Genomic DNA, 10,155 nt, shown 5'->3' with positions numbered 1-10,155 from the left:
TCCAGAAACCTTGCAACGCTTGTTTCGGGCCAAGAAAAGAGTTTACGAGAAAATTGTATCTGAAGGGTCCCAATACCTTTTTCGAAATTCAAATCTCCCGCCACCCAACCGGGGCAGTGGTGACTTTGCATACGCCATTACTGCCCTTTGCTGCCGTCGGTGAGTAAAACGGCGCCCGACAGACGGCGGCACCGAGCCAAGACAGAGCGGCGGAGTCACGGCTGCAGCTGCTTTTTGGTCAAGTGGCGTAGACCATTCGGGCATCTCGCGACACCACATGGAAGTTGAATTCTCTGCTAGTTCCAGTTTGTGCGAATTTCGCGAGCCAGCAAAACCAGCGCAGCACTACGTGATCAGGAAATTATTGAAACGCGGAAGCGTAGGCGGCACAGAGTCGAGCGAAAACGAAACCATTCGACCGCCCGCATCGTTGTCAACAGAAATTTCAATGAGTTCTTTTTTCTAAACATGAAATGGAACTGGACAAGTAGAATTTTATTGGCCAATCTTATAATACAATATGAGGATGTTTTTTGCAACAAGTAGTTCAGTACTAGTGACAGAATTTAACCGAGGAGTGCTTTCGTCATCGGGCTAGTGCTTGAATGTCCCGGTGAAGTCTCTAATCATGTCCTGCATTTACCTCGGTTTCTCGATTATTAAGGCTCTGTTCACGATAATAATGACGCCCTAGAGATTCTCTAGCACTAATATATCCCTTTAGCTTAACTTAGTAGCTGCCTTTAGTGTCCCTTTGAGCAGCGGCTTGTGACCGTTTCTGACTCAGTAACGTTCCCCGTGCGGTCACTATACCATCGTTTATTTTCTGCCTGATCGCTCGCGGGTGTGCTCAGTTGCGATAGATTTGTTCTTACTGAGCACAAGGCTTGTAACGTAGACGTTCTGTACGCTGTAATAGCTTGGCGCGAATATGCATTACCGCTAGTCACTCGCTTATTTGTGGACCGTTATGAAGCGTTCATCTTCAAACATTAGTGATCTGTCGGTGTAGTCTGCGTCACTCTTGCTTTGGCGCATTGATTAAAGTGTGCGCCTGTTCACTTATTCTTTGGCGATTGAGTGGGCGTAAGCTTGCCCGGGAGTTCGGGTGGATGTCTGCAGACAACGTGCGAGAAACTTACTATATGCAAAGAAGCGGCGCGACTTCTTTTGTCACCGTATAACGAGTGGTACTAACTCGTGCAGACGTTGAAGTCCTTTCCTCGGAGGTTAGTGCTACAACGCTGGCGGATGAGAGAATTTTTTTTATCGTCGAGGGAAGCCGCGCATCGCGAAGAGCGGCAATACAGCCAGTCCTTATGGCGTGCGTCTAAATGTCGAAAAAAAAAATCTCTCACGTGACCTGATCCTAGGTGCCTAGGGACAGGATCGTTTAGGGACTTTTGAGAAGGCGCGATGACATGGCGCTAAGTGATGCCGTGGCGCGAAAGTTGGTTTGTGGCGCGTTGAATCTTCGGCCCACGCCGACCGCTGGTCGTATGATGTCTCCGCAATCGGTTCAGTATTTGTTGGCGAAAATTAGTGCAGTAGTAATGGCGTGGCATGTCGGCTTTTGGTCTCGGTGAACTCTGGTGGTGTGAGACCCGTATTTCTGAAGAATTCAGTGGTGCTGGCGACCGAAATATTGAAGTGGCGTAGCGCTTCGGCAATGCAATTTGTGAACCGGTGTTTTGCAGCAGCGTCATCACATCGCACATGCACCTTTACTCGACGGGCGTCGTAGGTGGAGGTATTGTACGTGCTCTTCGCCACGACTTACGTTACGTAAGCAATATAATGCTTAAAGTGGTGTTTGCTCACAACTGTTCATGCGTCCTTGCAATGGGGCAGCGCATGTTTTCAATCGTGTTCAGGGCTAGTGCAGCATCCGTGACTTCATGTGATTTACTTTTATTGTGGGCTTTACGACAGTTATCGCGTAGTGCTGTGAACCTAACGGAGCTTTAGTGACATCACATGCTCTGCCAGAATTCCACGAACTAAAATGCAGAGTAGATGTTTAATATTATTCGTACTAAGGGTGCGATAAACACGGTGAGGTGGAGCTTAATACTGTGCCGTTATGTTCAGCTGCATCTCTGCCCGTTTTTCGCGCTCTTAGTTTTATCAATGGGATGCAAGGTTCTGTGTAAAGTTGGGACGAATGAATGTGTATATGTGCTTCTTCAATAACTTCACCGCAACCCTTTTATGTAATGCGATGAAGCAGACACTGCATTGCGGTGACGGGATGTATGGCAGTCCTAGTTCCAGATTTGATGTCCGCGTACCCTGTAGCTACTGCCCAGCCCGTTTTACTATAATCTCAGGTGCTCTTGAACTCTCTATTTGCCGGTATTTTTATTTTCACACGCTGAATGGTCCCACCGCAATACATATATGTACTGAGGTGAAGCTTATTAAAGTTGCCAAATGCTTTGACAGTGTCAGAACTAACAGCTTTAGAATGACATGGCCAATACAACAGCCCAGACCTTCACTTTAACAGTTTTATTAGGATTGTCAAACTAATCTTACAGCACAGAAAAACAATGTAAACACCTCAAGGGTTGATTAGCAAGTAATACTGGAAAGCAGAAGTCTAGTGGCCAAGGGTGTGGTGAAGGGCTTTAAACACTCAGCCGACACACCTTAAGTGCTCAAAAATTTCTAGCATATGGATGCAGTTTGATCAGAATTACTGCGATATTGGTTGCTTTACAATTAAAATAATAGTATTGGATAAGAGGATGCAAGCGACTCGTGCTTCTTGGTTATGCAAATCAGTAGGGTCCCAGAAATACGCAAACAGGGTTCTTGTTTACGCATGCTGCTTGCGTCCACTATTCTAAAGCTCTCTATTGTCAGAAGTATAAAGATAGGCTGTAAAAATAGTGCTTTGAACTTCACATCTCCATTTTTGTTTCTTCTATACTCATACAACCTGAACACTACGCTGTCGTGAGAGCATCTGCGTAGCTCATTGCCACATTTTGCGACAAAAGCAGTGATCACTCAGTTAGAGTTGCCTGTCCTCATATTACTCCAAGAATTCTTTAAGCAGTTCATTTAAGCACGAAGCGTGTCATGCCCAAATAGAAAATTAACCACGCAATTACTATTAGAATTAACTAAAACATCAGCAGTCTTCTGAAGTCAGCTTGATTTGCAGCTCCTAAAATTGGCTGTTATTGAATTAGGGGAAGGGAAGAACAACTTAAATAAACATATGTCTGATCAGAAAGTTGTGGTGGTGTGCTCCAGGCTAAAGCGGTGAAAGGAATCCATTTTGGCATTGGTCTACCTCTCTCCCAAAGCCAGGCACCGCAGCCGAGGCGAATTCACTTGGCTTTGACATCTACAAATTTCTCTCCAGAGCACAGAATACTCAGTCAAGGTGAGCTCAATGAACATCACCCACATTGGGGATGCAAAGACGTACGGCCAAAAGGATGCCACCTTGACAAAGCAGACACCACAGACCTCCAATTAACAAATGACACCAACTATCCCAACTGCCACACCCTCCATTAAAACCAGCATGGGCAAATGATGCCTTCCTCCACAGTGTCAGTGCGACTCTGTTATTAGAGGCAGCGATCATTATCCAGTATAACATTTGATGTAGGCGTGAAAATGTGCCACATTCACAAAATCAGGGTTTCAGGCTGGGATCATTTCGGTGATGCACTTGAGTCTGCAGAATGTGAAGGTGTTGAAGAATCGCTAGCAACACGCATCCTTTACAAACTACAAAGCGAGACATGTGAACTAGAGCTTACTGGGGCAACATCCAGCCCTGCCAAGCACCTGCTGCAACTTTGGGGTGAGCAAGCCAAGCTGCGTACAGCGCACTTAAATTGTGACTGCACGCAAGAAACCCTGATCAATGTTCTGCACAAGACTGAGCAGGCAAGATGTCATAGTAAGAAACTTGCCAGAGACTAGTGGATGGACCACTGCGTGTCATTTGAATGTATAGGTCTCAGTAAGATGCGACACCTTCTCGGCTACAACAGGATGAACCAAATACTGTAATATTATTGAAAACACGCTGCTCAATCTTCCGTTCACATCTGAGTAATTTGAGGAACAAGCTGCAGATGCTTTCCCCGACCACCTCTCAGTGACTGACCATCATCAGAGTTGTACTACGCACCGTAATGACCACTTGCCAAGGAAGCAATGTAAAGCCTCTTTACGATGGCAGACCCTGTTGTTGCTCTCGAACATGTCAACACTTAAAACGCACATGGCAAAGATGGAGTCATTTTGCAGATGTTAAGGAACCTTGCCGAAACTAGGAAGCAAGCACTATTCCTTGTAATCAATGAAATCTGGAATATTGGAATTCCCCAAAGAGTGGAAACACTTCCGAAACCAGGCAAGAAACCCGACACCATAGGCAACCTTTGATCAGTCTCACTCACATTGACAGTGTGCAAATTGACTGAAGGAATATGCCTCGCGAGGCTGAACCAGCATATGGGAAAGACAAGAATATTTCCACCTGTGCCAGATTGGTTTCTGGCCTTATCTTGACACATGCAACAATAGCCTCTTTCTGCATCAAAGCATCGCCAATACCAGCCGCTTCGAAGGAAAGATATATGGGTTCTTAGTCACAGTCGAACCAAAAAGGATGTCGTGCAGAGTCTGCAACGAGAAGGTGCTGGTGGCCTTTCGTGAAGCCTGCCCAGGCATTAGGGTTGCCAGTGTTGCCAAGGCCTCTTATGCAACCAAATGTTTGAAATATGAAGTTACAGTAAACAGCCAAAAAACTTTTACTAACTGCACAGGTGGAAATGGAGGTAGAACCCGGACCAGCTGATTTGGTTGCAGGAGTGATTCGCTGATGAACTAAGGTGACTTAACAGTTGGTGATAAGGTATAACGAAATGTGCAGTATGTGTATGTACTGTAAGGCTGAAACAGATGAATTTTCTCCAAAGAAATATCAAAAGCTCATCTTTTTTTCAGGATGCCACTCGTGCTTTAGGCAAGTGTCGACAGGGTTACATATATAAAGCTGCATAGGCAAAATGACACAACTAGATACAGCTGTCAAGCGTAATATTTTTTCTGGGCTAAATTGCTCCTTGAACTCATTCGAGATCATTAACTGTAGTACCAAAGTAGCAGACCACTACCAAAACAAAGGCATGTAGTGTGCCCATCTCAATTCTTCATACTATACTGCTTTGCGCCACCTAGGTCGAGTCTTCTGTTTTACAGCAATAGCTGCTATGGGCTAACTCACTTGGTTGTTCTGATGTCTATTGGTGTTGTCACTGGAATTCCAACATTCCTCACTAGAATATTGCATATAAAGTTCTCATCGTGCTGCGAGGATTAAAACATACGATCAAAAGATTGGCAGTCCACAATTAAATATTTCAGCCACCCTGCTGAAGGTACAGTAGTGGTGAATACTGATCCTGGAGAGCGGAATCAAGCAAACAGGTGCCATGATTGGCTAACACCATCTCAGGAGAGAGAGAGAGAGAAAATGATAAATGAAAGGTATGGAGGTTAACCAGGATTGAGCCCGGTTGGCTACCCTACACTGGAGAAAGGGAAAGGGGGACGGAAAGATTAAAAGAAGAGAAAGTGCACTGGGGATATCAGTCGGTCACTCAGTCCGGTTCACAGACGCTGACTCAATCCGGTATCTTTCAAATATCGCAGCAGCGCTTTTGTGGCCTTTTGTAGCTGCGATATGCGAGGCCATGGTCCCAGATCTTGTTCAAGGTGAATGGCTTTCCATCTAACTGATTGAGAGCCGTGCAGAGGTCTTGCCTTTCATCTTCAAAAAATGGGCAGTAGCACAATAGGTGTTCTATGGTTTCCTCGACACCGCAGGCATTGCACTCGGTGCTATCAGCCATTCCAATCAAAAATGCATATGCATTGGTGAATGCGACGCCCAAACGTAAGCGGCACAGCACTGTTTCCTCATTTCGCGGAAGACCAGGTAACAGCCGCAGTTGCATAGAGGGATCGAGGGAATGCAATCGATGTTGAGTGAATTCAGGTGTGTGCCACTTCTCCAATGTCAAAGAGTGCGCTACCTTGCCTAAGTGTTGGCTGCGTCGGTACGCGATAAAGGTATAGAAACAAGGGTTGCTCCTTCGTGTGCTTTCCTAGCAGCTTCGTCAGTGAGGTCGTTGCCGGAGATACCGCAATGACCAGGCAGCCACTGAAACACGACGTCGTGTTCTCTCGTGATCATGTGATGGTGCATTTCTCGTATCTCCGACCCGAGTCGTTCGCATGACCCGCGATGAAGAGATGACAGAAGACATTGTGAGGCCGCCTTTTAATCGCAGAATATTGCCCACCGATTAGCCGGTTGGTTATGAATATAATCAACGGCACCTCGGACGGCAACAAGCTCCGAACCGGTCGATGTTGTCAAGTGAGAAATCTTGTATTGGATGCTTAGCGATCGTGATGGTATAACCACTGCGCTGGTGGAGCTGGTCTGAGTGGAAGAATCATCCTTATATATGTGGACCCGATCAAAGTAGAAAGTGTGCAAACAATCCAGAGCTGCTTGCTTCAAGGCCAAGGTAGGCAGGTCGGTCTTCTTTCTTATCCCTGGAACCGTAAGACTCACTTGAGGTTTTTTTAAACACCACAAAGCGGAGGTTGAACGTGCTGAGGTTGTGAAGCCCGATGGTAAGGAGGCACGATGGATGCTGACCTTGTTGGAGAAGGACGCCTGTGGTCGTCGTTCTGGCAGGCACGCAAAAGAGCTTGACTGCATCCGTGAAATATGACGAATATGGGCTCTAAGCGTTGTCGGTTCTAATGTAAGTCGTGATCGGATGGTCTTGAGCCATTATAATGGTTCCTGCTGTTGAGGCGCTCCACGGAAGGCCTAGGCAAACACGTAGTGCCTGCACCTGCACGCTCTGAAGTTCTTGAAGATTTGACTTGCATGTTTTAGCAAGCACGGGAGAGTTAGAGCGTAGGAATCCGATAAAAAGTGCTCGATATAACTGTAGCATGGAGCCCACTGACGATCCCCATGTTTTGCGGGCGATGAACTTGAAGACGTGAACAATAGATGTGAGCTTCTTCTTTAAGTGGGCAACCTGAGGGCTCCAAGTTAGGTCCCGGTCTACAATGATGCCCAAAAACCGTTGATTTCTCTTGTAGGAGATAGGCTGACCATGGATGCATACTGGATAACGAGTCATCGCTTTTCGCGTAAAAACGACTAAGGCACATTTTTCTGTTGAGATAGTAAGGCCTTGTGTGTGTAGGTAGTCAGATGCCTGTGTTGCTGCTTTCTGTAGCCGTGCGCGAACCTGCAGGCGAGTGACCGCTGATGTCCAGATGCATTTGTCGCCGGCGTAGATTGAAACACTCACTGTTTCCGGTAGGGATCCGGCCAGCCGAAGTAGCGCGAGGTTGAAAAGAATTGGGCTCAGAACACCGCCTTGGGGAACGCCTCGGCATGTGTAGTGGTCGGTAGTCGGACCATCTTCCGTACTTACGAACAGTGACCTTTGTGTCAAGTAGTTTCTGATCCATTGATATACTCGCCCTCCGAGTTCAATTGTCAAAAGTGCATCTAAAATGGTTTGATGGTAAACGTTGTCGTAAGCGCCTGTCACGTCAAGAAAGAGTGCTACTGATAACCGCTTCCGAGATTTTTGTTGTTCTACAGATGATACTAGATGGACGACACTTTCAATCGATGAACGACCGTGTCGAAATCCCGCCATAGAGCCAGGGTAAATTTTGTGGTGTTCAAGGTACCATTCGAGACGCATGAGGATCATACGTTCCATGAGCTTCCCGACGCAGCTGGCAAGAGCTATAGGCCGATACGATGCCAGTTCGAGTGGCGACTTTCCTGCTTTTAGAAGCGGTACCAGGCGGTTGTGTTTCCATTACTTTGGGACGACACCGTTCTGCCATGAACTATTAAAAAGGCTGAGAAGTTCTCTTCGTGCTTCTCGACCTAGGTGGCGCAAAGCAGTATATGTTATGCCATCGGGCCCTGGTGAAGACGAACACCTGCAGAACGCCATAGCAGCTTCTAACTCTCCCATAGAGAATGGAGCGTCCATACTTGCATCTCGTGGGCCGGGGATGTTGCCTAAAGTCATGCCAGGGACCAAAACAGTGCCGCCGGTGACTTTCGGACAAAATTCCTCTGCGACGTCTATCTCACGGCGGATTTGATAGAGAGCAAGGGCGTTGAAAGGGTGTCGTTGCTGAGGACTTGAGCAAAGGCCCCGTAGGGTACGCCACACACGGGATAATGGCTTGCGGGGGTCTAGTGACTCGCAAAAGCATTTCCATCTTTGACCCGCTAGCTCATCCATTCGGCGTTTGGTCTTCTTTTGCATGCGCCGAGCATCTCTGAGGTCAAGAATTGACTCCGTGCGCCTGTGCCTCCTTTCAGCTCGGCGACGTAGTGCACGAAGCCTTTCCAATTCAAAGTCTTTCTCTGTACGCTTTGATGAATGTGTGAAGCAGCGTGTACGATCTTGCACCTTCTCAATGTCCGCGTACCGTATATAGAGCTGGCGTCCACGCCTTCACGTTCCGACACATCACCTTCCCACTTATGAAGGCAGTCCTATGTTAATTTTTCTTATTACATGCAATGATAGTCATTGGGTGCATCTGCTTCATTAATCTTGTTCTAGTGCTTGGCTTCTCAGATTTACTCGATGGGGCTGCTGGTGTCTCATTTTCCTCAAGCACAGCGCGAGACCTAGCAATGGGTAGCCCAAATATAAATTTGAGAAAACCAAAACAAATTCAGCAGTAAGAAGCGAAAGGGTTGTTTTGGTGGAGACCAGTGGCCAAGTCCGGATACGAAAGAAGAGGAAGAAAAGTCGAGTCTTTCCATTTCAACACTGGGAGGCACAACACCCTAAAATAAACACGACTCGTGCTTATTTTACTTCTCTAAAGGAGATTACTGACTTCCATTAGGAAGTGTTCACTTCAAAAAACACTGCATGAAGCAACCTTCCTGCGCATATTTCACCAGCTACTGCATCATTGTTTTGCGTTATGAGTGAAACTGCAATTTTCTTTGTGCCAGAACTTGTACAATTTTGTGTTTTGCAGTAGGATGTTAGCTGTGCTGTTAAGGCGTTTAAATACTCGTGAATAGTAGTAGAGAAAAAAATAAAAGGAAGAAAGCAGTGACTTTTTGTGCGTAGACTATGCATACCCCTGGTGCTCTCATGGCATTTCTTGCCTATCTGCTAAACCATTCTAAACAAGAAAAGCTTACACGCAATTATTGTGCAAAGTCAGACCACAACTAAACCGGAGGTATCCTTGGTAAGCAAAGTATATTCATTCGGCGACATTTTATGCAGCCCTGCTATTGGGCTTTCTTTCATGTTCAGCTATGCAGGTTCATTAAGAACTGACGAGACAGATTGACAATTTTAATCATTGAAAGACTTATTGAAACCTTTCTTGGGTTTCAGACTCTGCACATTGCATTTTCAGGAATGTTTTTGTTGTTTTTGCTTTTGTTTCAGTTAGTTTATGGGAAGGGCATGTAAACATCTTTTACACCATATCAAGTATGTGGTGCCATAGTGTTCTTGGATGGAGTGTTGCCCTTTCATTCTGTACCCTATAATGTCTGTTTTCTGTGTCCAAGGACGTTTTAAATTTGAATGTGAGTGCAGCATTTTGCTCAGTTTTACCTTTGTCACCCAAGCTTGAAAGTTTGCTGCCCACTGCTGGTGACATTCTAGCATGACTTTTTTTTTCAATAAAAGGAAGTTTGTCACTTATACTGTGCGCTGGTTGTCTTTGTCTTTCTGAATTACAATTTGTTGCCTATTTTTGCTCTTCTGTTGCATTTCAGATTAGGAATGGCTATCATAGTTGATATGGTTACGGGGTGAAAAACAGTCAGACTTGTATTTTCAGAATATTTACAATAATTATAGCAGCTGACGAGATGGTAGACAGCACGCGAAGACCAGAACATCGACTTCTTCCGACGATGATTAAAACATCTTCTGTCACATGACCCCCGGCAGCTGAAGCACCGCCTCGGTGCTGATTTAGAGGCGGGCGAGTGATACAACTTGAGACGCGCGACGTGGACCCCGTCGGAGCGATGCTGAGGCACGTTTGGCTCAAGAGGGCGATTTCGTA

The sequence above is a fragment of the Dermacentor variabilis genome, unplaced genomic scaffold (genome assembly GCF_050947875.1).
Source record: "Dermacentor variabilis isolate Ectoservices unplaced genomic scaffold, ASM5094787v1 scaffold_13, whole genome shotgun sequence".
Lineage (NCBI taxonomy): Eukaryota > Metazoa > Arthropoda > Arachnida > Ixodida > Ixodidae > Dermacentor > Dermacentor variabilis.
This window is presented reverse-complemented; position numbering follows the sequence as displayed.